The 12,374-nt window shown below is 38.1% G+C and overlaps 1 long non-coding RNA gene across 2 annotated transcripts in view; it reads right to left on the reverse strand.

Moving 5' to 3' along the window:
- LOC144236520 (uncharacterized) overlaps nt 1-12,167 on the reverse strand; it is a 72,741-nt gene extending 60,574 nt beyond the window's left edge. Inside the window, exon 1 of one of the 2 annotated variants that reach the window (XR_013336584.1) lies at nt 12,085-12,167. This is a non-coding gene — a long non-coding RNA (uncharacterized LOC144236520). Of the gene's footprint in view, nt 1-8,925; nt 9,096-12,084 lie in introns of those variants that run through there. The other variant, XR_013336585.1, reaches the window with a different exon arrangement.
- Nucleotides 12,168-12,374: the final 207 nt, after the last annotated feature.

The raw sequence follows: 12,374 nt of genomic DNA on the forward strand, positions 1-12,374 counted from the left end.
TTTCCTTGAAAAATGTATTCTTTATTTTTTAAGTTTATTTATTTTTTGATAGAGAGAGAGTGCATGCAAGCAGGGGAGGTACAGAGAGAGAGGGGGACAGAAGATCTGAAGCAGGCTCCTCAGGGAGAGGAGGGTGCCCAATGTGAGGCTCGATCTCACAAATTGCAAGATCATGACCTGAGCCGAAGTTGGATGCTTCACCGACTGAACCACCCAGGCTCCCAAGAATGTAGTTTTATTTTTTTTTCAATGTTTGTTTATTTTTGAAAGAAAGAGTGGGTAAAGGGTTAGAGAAAGAGGAAGACACAGAATCCGAAGCAGGCCCCAGACTCTGAGCTTTCAGCACTGAGCCTGAGTTGGGACTCGAACTCAAGAACCAAGAACTGAGCTGAAGTCTGACTGACGCTGACTGACCAGGTACCCCCTTTTCTTTCAATGTTTATTTAAGAATGTATTTTTAATATGATTTTATTATTCTTAATTTATTAATCAACTGTAATCTTCAGAATTTTACTTTGGTTGTTAACACATTTGAAATTTCTGACACCTGAAACTGACACTTGTTTATACTTTTCTCTAATAAAATGCTCTTTCCATAGAGTCCTGAAGTGCACCTGGTAAACTCAGAGCTAATCATAGAGAATATTCTCAATTCTGATTTTTCTACTTGAAATACATATATAGTTTACCCCAAATATTGTCACAGGTACTGATTTTGCCTCCATTCAGAGTACATTTCAGGCTTCCTGAGTGGCTCAAAAGGTTAAGCCACCCAACCAAGTAGGTTAAACATCCAAATCTTGATATCAGCTCAGATCATGACCTCATGGTTTGTGAGTTCGAGCCCCACATCAGGCTCTCATTGACAGCATGGAGCCTGCTTGCAATTCTCTCTCCCTCTCTCTCTCTCTGCCCCTCCCACCCCTTTGCATGCACGTCCTCTCTCTCTCAAAATAATAAACATTTTTTTGAAAAGAGTACATTTCATTGATAATTTCTGCAAGAAAAAAACCCGTTAAAAATATTCTATTTATTATTCTTTGGAATATTTTGCCAAATATATAAATATTGCAAAATCTGAGCTTTCTTAATATATTTCAGTTCCATTTGGTGATATAAATTTATACAATTAAAAGTAGAATCTCCATCCATATATTCTTTCCATAAGTCAAGATATTAAAAGCTCAACTATAAATTTCAAAGTTTGTACCTGCACATACTATTTGAGTTCTCTATAGTTTCTTCAGATCCTCTGTGGTTTTGTAAAATTCAATTTCAATGCCTTCCACGTTACAGGATTTTTTAAATGAACTTTCTCTTTTAGAATATCTTTAGATTTATAGAAAATTGCAAAAGCATGACAGTAGCTTCTACTTACCACTCACCCAATTTCCCCTATCACTAACATCCTACATAACCATAGTGTATATTTGTCACAGCTAATAAATCACATTGGTTCATTACTGTCTCAGTTTGGATTGCTGTAACATATGAACACAGACTGGGTACCTCAACATCAAACATTAATTTCTTATAGTTCTAGGGGCTGGAAGTCTGATTTCAAGGTGCCAGCATGAATGGGTTCTGGTGAGAACCCACTTCCCTCTGTATCCTCACATGGCAGAAAGAGCTAGATAGTCCTCTGGCCTCTTCTAATAAAGGCACTAATCCCATTCAAAACGGCTCCACTCTCATGACCTGATTACCACCCAAAGCCCTCACCTCCAAATGGCATCATGTTGCAGTTAGGGTTTCAACATATGGACTTTAGGGAAATAAACATTTATTCCATAACAATATAAACTAAACTCCATCTTTTATACAAATTTCATTGGTTTTTCCCTAATGCCCTCTCTCTGTTCAGGATTTCATCTAGATTTACTACATTCCATTTAGTTGCCATGTCTCCTTAGTTGCTGCTGGTCTATAAGTGTCTCAGTCTATCTTTGGTTTTAATGACCTTGACCATTTTGAGTACTTGTAAGATATTTTATAAAATGCTTCTCAGTTTGGGTTCGCCTGATGTTTTTCTTATGACCTCACTGGCATTATGGGTTTTGGGGAAGAATGTCAAAGACAATGCCTTTCTTATCATATATATCAGAGGGCATGTGATATCAACATGACTTATCACTATTGGTGTTAATACTGATCATTTGCTTAAGGTGGTGTTTGCCAGATTTCTCTGCTATAAAGCTAGTACTTTTTTTTTCTCTCCATACTTTATTCTTCAGATATGAATCACTAGATGTAGTCCACACTCAGGAGGACAGAACTGGGTGCAACTGTCTGGCTCAGTCTGTAGATTATGCAGCTCTTGATCTCAAGGTTATGAGTTCAAGCCCCATGTAAGGCATACAGATTACTTAAAAAAAAATAAAAATAAAAAAAGGATGGAATTAAGCTCCATTCCCTAGGGGAGGAGCCTGTTATTTACATAGATCATTTGAAATTCCTCTGTTTGTCTCTTTTTCTCCATTCATTTATGCTCAAAAAATATATATATGTATGTATATAAAATCAGCTATAAATCTATATCATCAAACTACTTGTAAATATACTACCCAAAAAGTCAGCTTTGGAACACTTTATTGAGCTGTAGTTACTCAAAAGAAAGCCTGCATCCAGTTTTTAGATTTTTGCTTCTAAATAAGATTCTCAAAAAAATCAGTATATATATACAAATATATAGAAAATACACACTTTTAGTATAGACAAGACTTTTAAGAAGTATGACTATAAAAGCAAAAAGATAAGGCATTAGCAACTTAAATTAAAGCAAAGTTTTAAGTTGCTGTTTAAAAACAGGAAATGAGGGGTGCCTGGGTGGTTCAGTAGGTTAAATGGCTGACTCTTGATTTTGGCTCAGGACATGATCTCTTGGTTTGTGAGTTTGAGCCCCGAGCTAGGCTTTATGCTGAAGTGTGGAGCCTGCTTGGTATTTTCTCTCTCTATCTCTGTCTGCCCCTCCCTCCCTCACTCTTTCTCTCTCAAAATAAATAAGTAAACTTAAAAAAATAAAAATATGAAATGGGAAATAACACTTAAATTTTTATTAGAAACAGTAAATAGAGGGGTGCCTGGGTAGCTCAGTCAGCTAAGCATGCAACTCTTGATTTTGGCTCAGGTCATGATCTCACAGTCATGATCAAACTCCAAATCGGGCTCTGCACTGACAGCATAAAGCCTGTTTGGGATTCTCTCTTTCCATCTTTCTCTGCTCCTCCCTTACACGCACACATTTTATCTCTTTCTCTCTCTCTCTCAAAATAAACATTTAAAAAAATGGCTCTAATCTAGTCCCCATGAAAATAGGGACTATTTTCATGAAGATAGAAGGACATGAGACCCAGAACATGTGGAAGGATGAGGCATAGGGAAGGGAAAAGATGAAATTCCATTATGGTAGGAGATAAAAATGTTAGGTCAGCAGCAAGTAATTATATTGACTGGGGCAGGAAGTTGAAGGAGTTACTTCCTGATCTTTTTTATTTTCTCTGTAAAGCAGGAGATCATTTTAGGGAACAATTTAAAAAGCTACCAAGGAGAATAGGAGAGCCTACTAAGGATATGAGAAAATTCCACCAGGCAGTGTGAGAGAGTGAAGAGGAAAGCCATTTTTTCTGTGTAATGAAGATAATCAGTGTATTCTTATCTCAGGAAGCTCTCAACCTGTAAACATGGAGGATGTAGAGAGTTGGGTTGATATAGGCATGGGGTTCCTCAGGTAGGTCCTATATTAGTTGAGTAAAGGTTAAGCAGCTATGACAAAAAGGCCTCAACTCACAATGGCTTAAATAAAATATAAGTTTAGTTCTCTCTCACTTAATAGTCACAGGTGAAAAGTTCAAGTTGATCAGAAGACTTGGATTCATGAATTTATTCATGGACCTTATTTCCTACATCATACCCCCATCTGTGTCGTCAAAGTTGGTTAGCTGGTTCATCTGTGTGCTACCTCATGGGGAAGAGAGATGGGGAAGTCTAGAGCAAGGTATTCTCTTTTTAAAAGAGAGGTAGAATTGCAGAAATCACTTACACTCATGTTCATTGGTGAGAACTTAGTCTTACAGTCACCCCAGGCTAAGGATGCTAGAAAATATAGGAAGGAAAGGAATTGGCATGTGGGGGGGTGGGGTGTGGATCTGCAACCTTCAGAGGTATCAAAAAGGATGAAGGTTAATGGAGGGAAGGGCTGCTTGATGGACCCTGGTGCCTGGATTGAATCAAGGAGTAAAGAAAAGAACTCAAGAGATTGTGGTCTGGATAGAACACAGCCTTTGTAGTAACAGTGGAAAGGGGGACAAAGGTGTTTGTGATCAGAGAGTAGTTTCACATTTCAGAGGTGGAGAAGTTCAGGGTGATAACTAGCTCTAGAATATAGCCCAGAAAGTGTGTGACTGATGTGGCATGGAGGTAAGATGACACTAGGACACTGCAGAAATGTTCATTTTTCACCTATGGGCCCGTCCTAATGTCATAAACTAGAGTATGAAACTTATTAAAATGTTCGCTATAGCTTCATTTTCAATTAGTAAAGTTTATTGAAGTTGACTAAACCCATGAAATTGACTGAACACCTTTCATAGGTCCTAAAATTTGATTGAATAAAGAGAAGTTAGGGATGGCACATTGGTGTGTACCCTGACCTATTAGGTTGGCACTTAGTTGGCACTGTCACCGCATGTCCAGTTGTAAGAACTACACTTGGTGTTAGAATCGTTAGTGAGGTATTTCTTTCCAAGTTTTCAACTCTACCAACTCTCTAGGGTAACCTTTGTGTGACAGCTTTCCAGTGAAATGAGAAATATGTCAACCCATTAAGTGAGAATTGCATTAAAGGTGTAGCCTGATACATGATCTATTCCAGCACATTTACAATTTTCTCTTTGACAATTTGGGAAAATGCTATTTTCAGAAAACTTGTACACTTATGAAAAAAACTTGAAAACACTGAAAAACAGAAAAAGTAAGAATGCTGATATCATCTTTATAGACAGAGCTGCATCTTCAGATGCTTGCAAATTTCTCAGTGCACTGCAAGATGGCAGTGACATGGATAGTCACAAGTGTCATGAACACAGCCTGCTCTTCCACCTTTCATCTTCTCCTATATAAGGAAGCTATTTTCACTCAATAATAAGGACACAGTGTATCTTTGAAATGGCCATTTGGAAGACAAAAATGAAGTGAGTCAGAACTGAGAAGCACATAGTAAACCAGTGGACCCTCTCCAATCTCTCCTTGACTTAATTGTGGCCTTTTAAAGAACTAGAGGACAAGTGAAGACTGGAAACTAAATAACTACCTTCATTTGTTCAACAGATTCAACGATTATTTATTGAGGAGAGGTAACTGTTTACTGAGTTCTGAATGATGGAGATAAAGTAATCAACAAAGGAGGCCCAAGTCCCTGTCCTTGTAGAGTTTACATTCCAGTGAACTGAGCTAGGTATTATTACCCCTGTGTCACAGATAAAGAAGAGGTGGCTCAGAAATACTGTAGAGCAAGTAACTGACATACTGAGGTTTTAGGTACATGTCTGTTCTACAATAAAACTGTGCTTGTATCTCTGTACTAAAAGCAAATACCTACGATCCATTTGTAAATCCCACAAATTCTACCACAATGGTCCTTACAAAGGCTTTCAGACACACACACTATCCTAAAATATGTCTTTAAACCTTATGAGAGTCAAGCTTAGCTAAGGGCCTCTACATTCCTCTGTGACTATCTTTTTATTATACTATTTATAGAGTTATATTGAAACTAATCTATGTATGTACCTGTCCCCTCACTGGATGATGAGGTCTTCAGTGCAGGAACTATCTTACTTATCTTTATGCCCAACAATATGCTCAAGCACTGGCAAAAGCAGGAACCAGTGGTATAGAATTTACAAAGACTAGCATCTTTGTGCCCACTGACTAGCGCCCCCCCTCCCACCCCACACCCATTACTATATCCTGACAGATTTTTTTTTATAAATTCTTGTTGACCTGAACTTGTTTGGTTTAGTCTGCAAAGAGGGAGTGTAGTTGCCAAAGGAAGGAGAGCCAGACTAAGAATCTCAACTTTGCAGGTAGATATATTTTGTTATGTCTACAAGTACAATACCTCCAAATAGACTTAAGGACAAACCCCTCAACTATCACTTGATAAAGTACTTTTGTATATTTAATCTATATTAATAATAAGTGATATTTAACATTTGCTTACCTTGTAGATCTCAGGTCATGATTTCATAGTTCATAGGTTCAAGCCCTATGTCAGGCTCTGTGCTGATACCTCAGAGCATGGAGCCTGCTTTGGATTCTGTGTGTGTGTCTCTCTCTGCTCCTCCCCTAGCCAGCACTATGTCTCTCTCCAAAATAAGTAAACATTAAAAAAATTTTTTTTAAGAATGGGATATTTCTAAGATAAAATCACTAAAAAATTGAAGACTGCAGAGGTATCATTCAATGGAGCACATGCAAAATGATTGCTCTAATTTTCTATCCAAAGCTGGATGAAGTGAGGTTGTCCCTACTGAAAATGGATCTACTAGGGTAGATCCCTTTGGAAAATATCCCTTTGTGTATCTGGACTCCTAACTTTACCAATGAGCACATTTCTGCTAGTACTTTTCTATAGAACCAGTTATAAATTTGCACATTTATGACTCATAAGCAGTAACATACACATTCAGACTTGTGGTAAAGAGATGCAACCAAATGGTCATCTTGCATACATTTATACTGTGGGATGACATGTTTTCTTTCTACCTGCTTCTTTGCTCATTTTCCAAAACCGAACTCAAACCACCACTGATGAGTCTTCTCAGAGCCCTCCACAAAGTTAGTCATGCCTTCTGCGCTCTCAGAGAATGTGTGTGTGTGTGTGTGTGTGTGCGTGCGCGCATATGTGTGTTCATGAAGTTCATGTGATGGGGTTAAGAAATGGTAAAACCTTAGAATTCTAAGCTACTGCCCCAAGGAAGATACTAATGATGCCCTACAGGAAGTATCATTAAATCCACATTTCTTCTCTGTTTCTAGTTTACACCTAATCTTGAAGGCAAACACTCCCATCCCATCCCTATAGGGTAAGTAGGACACAAAGGTAGCTGTCGCAGACATTCACAACACTGTCATTAGACACTATTAACAATCACACAAAGGCATTAACTGGAATTGTCCCAAGCAAACTGAAATATATAGTAACTTGAGTAGTAAGTAGTATGCACTTCTTAGAGCATTTTGGAAGTCAATTGTGCCTGTAAACTCTGAACTCAGAGTGAAACTTGAACAAGTGAATTAGCGGAGACTGAAAATAAGGTCCTGGCATTTCTATCTCAGCCCAGGAAGGACCGGAGACCTGGCGGAGGGTTATTAAACCTGATGCAACAGGAGAAATACCAACTGGATTAAACCAGGGTCAATTTACTTTAAATTTGCTTGGTCAAAGTTTTCACAAATTCTTGAGGATGGAGCTGGATATTAACATCTACGCCCTCTTTCTATATTATATGTGGTTTACCATGTAAGTTATGTTTAGGGTAACTGATTAGAGGACAGTATGTGGTTCTCATTCCAAAGATTAAAGGCAGTGATTCATAGTGAGTCTTTGTGGTTGTGCTTTTTGAAACTCAAATTAAAGCACCTCTTATGTTTTTTTAAATAACAAAAGTGAGGCTGAGTATTTTCTACCTCACTAACCAGTCAAAACTCTGGTCCCCAAAATGAGCAAACCCATTACGGTAGACCTCTTTCAAGAATACTGAATTAACATGTTTTACTCATGTCTGGAAATGTGTATCATACATTCATCTCATACTATGCCATAATTATTATTTTTCCAACAAGACTCCAAACATCCCTCTTCTTTGGCAGGGATGATATCTTATTCATTTTTGTGCCCCCAGTGCCTACAGTAATTACTGATATGTAGTAGATGGGTTGGCTTGTTAGTTGAATGGCTGATAGGCTGGTTGGTTGATTTTCTAGTTAGTTGCTTGGCTGGTTGGTTGATTTCCAACTAGTTGGTTAACTGGTTGGTTGGCTACTTAGCTGATTGGTTGGTTGGTTGACTGGCTGGTTGGCTGGCTACAGAGTAGATGAGTGGTTGGCTGTATGACTGAATGGCAGGTTGGTTTATGTCTAGCTACCTAACTGCTTGTTTGATCAACTTTTGCAATTGTTCATTCAAAAATTTCCAAAAGTTTATATTGATACCACTTTATTAAATCCCAGGAAAAGCAAATTAAGGTTATGTCACTAATTATAACCCCCTTAAGCAGCAAATTATTACTACTTCAAGATGTGAAATCCCAATTTTATCACTGGCCTATCCCTAAGAGTATTTCTTAGGAATTTCTAACTGCACACAAGATATGACTGAGAGATATTGAACAGAATATTGGCAAGTTCATAACTTGTCTTCCTACCCTAATAGACTAAGTTCTTCAAGTCTGTGATCATTTTATCATTGCATATGCGTGTCTTTAAGCATGCCCTTAAAAAGTATCACTTCGATGCCTTAAAAAGAATAATGAAGCTTTACTAACACACTTCAGTTAATAGATAACACCTTAATACAGACCAACTAGCCATGGGCAAATATAATGTAAAGAAAGAAGTTCACCTAAGAGAAGGAAAGGGCATAAAAGGTCAACTGACTTTTCATTTTGTTTGAAGACATTCTAGGTCATAGGGATTTATGGTTGCTAAACAGCATACTTGAAAATCTATGACCATTCTTCAAAAAGTTGGGATAAAATAAAATATAAATTATTGCATGTACCTCATTGCCAATGCTGAGTTTGAAACATAAGCATTTGTGAGTGTTTGAAATGAATACATATGCCAAGGCCTCTTAAATAATATAAACAGATATCAACAATGACACATAGTTACTGAAATAAGTAAAAAGGAGTTGTTACTTACATGTTTCCTGAAACCCTGTGTTTTCTTTGGTGCTTGGCATTGTGGTTAGGCTTGAAAAACAGCTCTCCTATACATGACCCACATTTCTCAAAAATGAGAAGGAACAGGGATTAACCAGTATTCCAGATAATTCATTCTCTTTTTTGACTCCAACATAGCTTTAATAGTGACTTTAATAGTAAATATTAGATATGTGATTTCGAGGGAAAAACACAAATGAAAGTAATTAAAATTGATCAATTTAACTCATTGGTCATTTATTTTAAAATAAATGTTCTTATACTGATCATAAAATCACTCTGAAATATGGCTGGCAACAGCAGTGGAAAATAGCTTTTAATAATTTAGAAATTTGAAGCCATACAATACAAGTCATTGATGTGAAGTTCAGTAGTCATGAGAAGGTAAATGGGAACTTACTAATAAGCGAAACTGTAGAGACTCTAATTGATTGGTAAGGCTTGAAAATCATTGACAATTGCTCTAAGAGTTCATTTCAGGTTTCTTAATAGCAAGTCTAGGATTTATATAGATAACCCTTAATAATTTTTAAAAATTTCCAAGTGTATATTCTATAGGATATTATTATGATATAAAGGTACAAAAATGAAATGAATTTGGAGAGTGATCATTACTGTGGTCTTTCTCAGAGCCTTTAATATATCAATGTGCATTTGACTCTTAAAGAGGAAGTGAGGAGTTATATAGCACACATTGTGTCCCAAACCCTTTTGACCACTATGTCAGTTACCTATTGCCACAGTAATTCTGGATGGCAAACCATCCCAAATTCAGTGGTTTAAAACAATCATTTATTCTCACAGATCTACAGTTTGGCCAAAACAGCTCTGTTTCAAGCTGCACATCTGTGGATCTGGGTGCTCCACACCCCTCTCACCTTCCTCAACCCAGCAGGTTAGCAAGAACATGTTCTCGGGCAGTGGCAGAAGGACAAAAGGGGCAATAAAAAGGTACAGTATCTCCTAAGTTCCAGGCTGAGAATTGTCACACTGCCTCTAATCCAAAATCAATTGGACAAAGCAAGTCACATGGCCAGGCCCAAAGTAAAGGGGTAATGGAATATGCTCTGTCCATGACGAGGCATTAAGAGGAAGTGGATCTAGAGAGTGGTAATAGAGCTGGGATCAATAATTCAATCTATCACAACCATAAAACCCTTTGTTTATAGATCATCTAATGGCATTAGTGTTGTATGGAACACACCTCCAGAAACCCTGGTGTTTATGCAATGGTCATGTTAGTAGGTACAAAATTACATAAAACAGTAACATCCGGAAATGCAGCAGTCTGGGAGTTTTAGAACATCAGAATCTACACGAGCATCCACCGCTAGATTCTTAACAAAGAAAGAGTCTTCCTGTTAATGGGACTTTAAAATCCCTCCTCCTGTCATAGCTCACTAAGTTTTCAACCTCTAGGGGTGCCTGGGTGGCTCAGTAGGTTGAGCATCCAACTTCAGGTCATGATCTCATGGTTCATGAGTTCAAATCTTGCATCGGGCTTGCTGTGGTCAACCCAGAGCCCATTTCAGATCTTCTCTCTCTCTCTCTCTCTCTTTCTCTGCCCTTCCCCTGCTCATGTTCTCTCTCTCTCTCTCTCAACCTCTAGAGTTGGGTTCATTTTGGGAAGAGAGCACTTCTCACTAGCCTCAGCCAGAATACCATTAAACTTCTTTGAGGGAGGCAGATCCTTCTATGGAAAGTGAATGATTAGAACTCAGTTCTCAGAGCCTGTGCTCTGAATAAGTGTAGAGCCAAAACCAAGCTGTCAGCAAGTGGATTATGGAGAGAAGTGACCTTCCAGCCCAGGCCAGGGTCCTCAGAAGAAAGCCATGGCAGGTCAGCACAGAGACATCCTTGAGCATTCCCTTAATGAGTAAGAAGAAACACCAGAACGCATCGCATGCCCTTGCCACCCACACTTATACATATGTGGACCACAATGGACCTCGTTCACATGAGCAGGTATGGTCAGTCATCTCATTCATCTTTTTGTTTCTTTTATAAGACTGGACTCAATGAACCCCACCAAAAATTCTTGAACCAGATGAAAATTTATCTGATAAGCACAGTAAGAAATCTGTGTCCAGGGTGGGACAAAACCAGGCCAGCAGAAGCTTCCCCCACACACCAGTAACACGGAAGTAGTTATCTCACCCCAGAAGTCCAGTTTCCAGCTGAGAGAAAAAGCCACAGATGTTTCAGGGATGGTGTTTAACTCTGAATTCTAACTCGCCTGGTGCTCCTTAAAGCAGGTGACATCATCAAAAGAACCCATGATTTAAGGTAAGAACTTGATGGGATTCTGTTCCTGGATTATGCCTCTACCTCACTGCCTATCATTTATTCCCACTCTTACCTCAGCTTTGTATCAGTGAAATTGGATTAAAACCATCCAATGCATCCTCCAAAGTTGTTATAAATATGTGATAACACTTTTTTAAAGTATATGTAAAAGTGCCGCCACAATAGGAGATGAAATGACATACCCTCCCTCAATGACTATGAAAATTGTCAAACACAAACAAGGATGCAATTCAATCTCATATGTTGACATTTTCCTGAATAGTGGTCTCTAGCACATTCCTTTCCACTGCCTATGCCTAGTAACACACAATCCAGTGTATTGGGCTAGAGAAACAAAAGCTGGTTTCTTCACTTTACAAATATGGCAACAACAAAAAGATTTATTCAGCCCTCATGTGGGGAGTACACAAGTAGATAGGATTTGATTGTTGCCATCATTCTCAATCTGGAACAAAGGACTGAAGTGGCAAAAATTATTATTGCAGAGAGCCCTGCCTTTTTTAAATGAATACCTTCAAGGTAAGAACAAGACAAGCCCTTGAGTTTACTTGGAAAAGACTCAAAATCTGGTCTGGGATAATAAAGTTGTACAGGGAAATAAGCCTTAAGAATTTAATCTAGAGAACACATAAGGTGTATGAATGCAGTAGACTGTGTTGTTATAGTAATAGAGAAATAGTAAAGGCTTTTCGACAAGGGCATTGCAGTGGAAGTTTCAATAACAGGTAAGAATTGGTCTAAGAAATAAATCAGGTGGGGTTTTTCTCCCCCCTCTTTCCTCAAAGGTGCTGTGATAAAATCTCATGTGTCACATTTGCTAATAATCACTCACCCTTCTAGGATCTTGGCTGCGAAGTCTCCCACTCGACACTCTCTTTAAATTTCATTTCCCATACTCATCCCCTTGGCGTTTCTGCAAGAGATTTTAGAGCACATACTCATTTAGAAGCAATATCTTTTTGCATAAACACTAAAGTAACTTCCAGTTCTAAAATTTATAATCAATGACTCCATACTTGCTTTTAAAAACTCTGATCTGTTGAATGCTTTAATCTTTCAAGTTCTCTTAATTTTTCTAATATGTAGATACAGGACATTCACCACAGCACACTGACCACTCAG

This window comes from Crocuta crocuta, unplaced genomic scaffold, assembly GCF_008692635.1.
Source record: "Crocuta crocuta isolate KB4526 unplaced genomic scaffold, BGI_CrCroc_1.0 scaffold286, whole genome shotgun sequence".
Classification (NCBI taxonomy): Eukaryota; Metazoa; Chordata; class Mammalia; order Carnivora; family Hyaenidae; genus Crocuta; species Crocuta crocuta.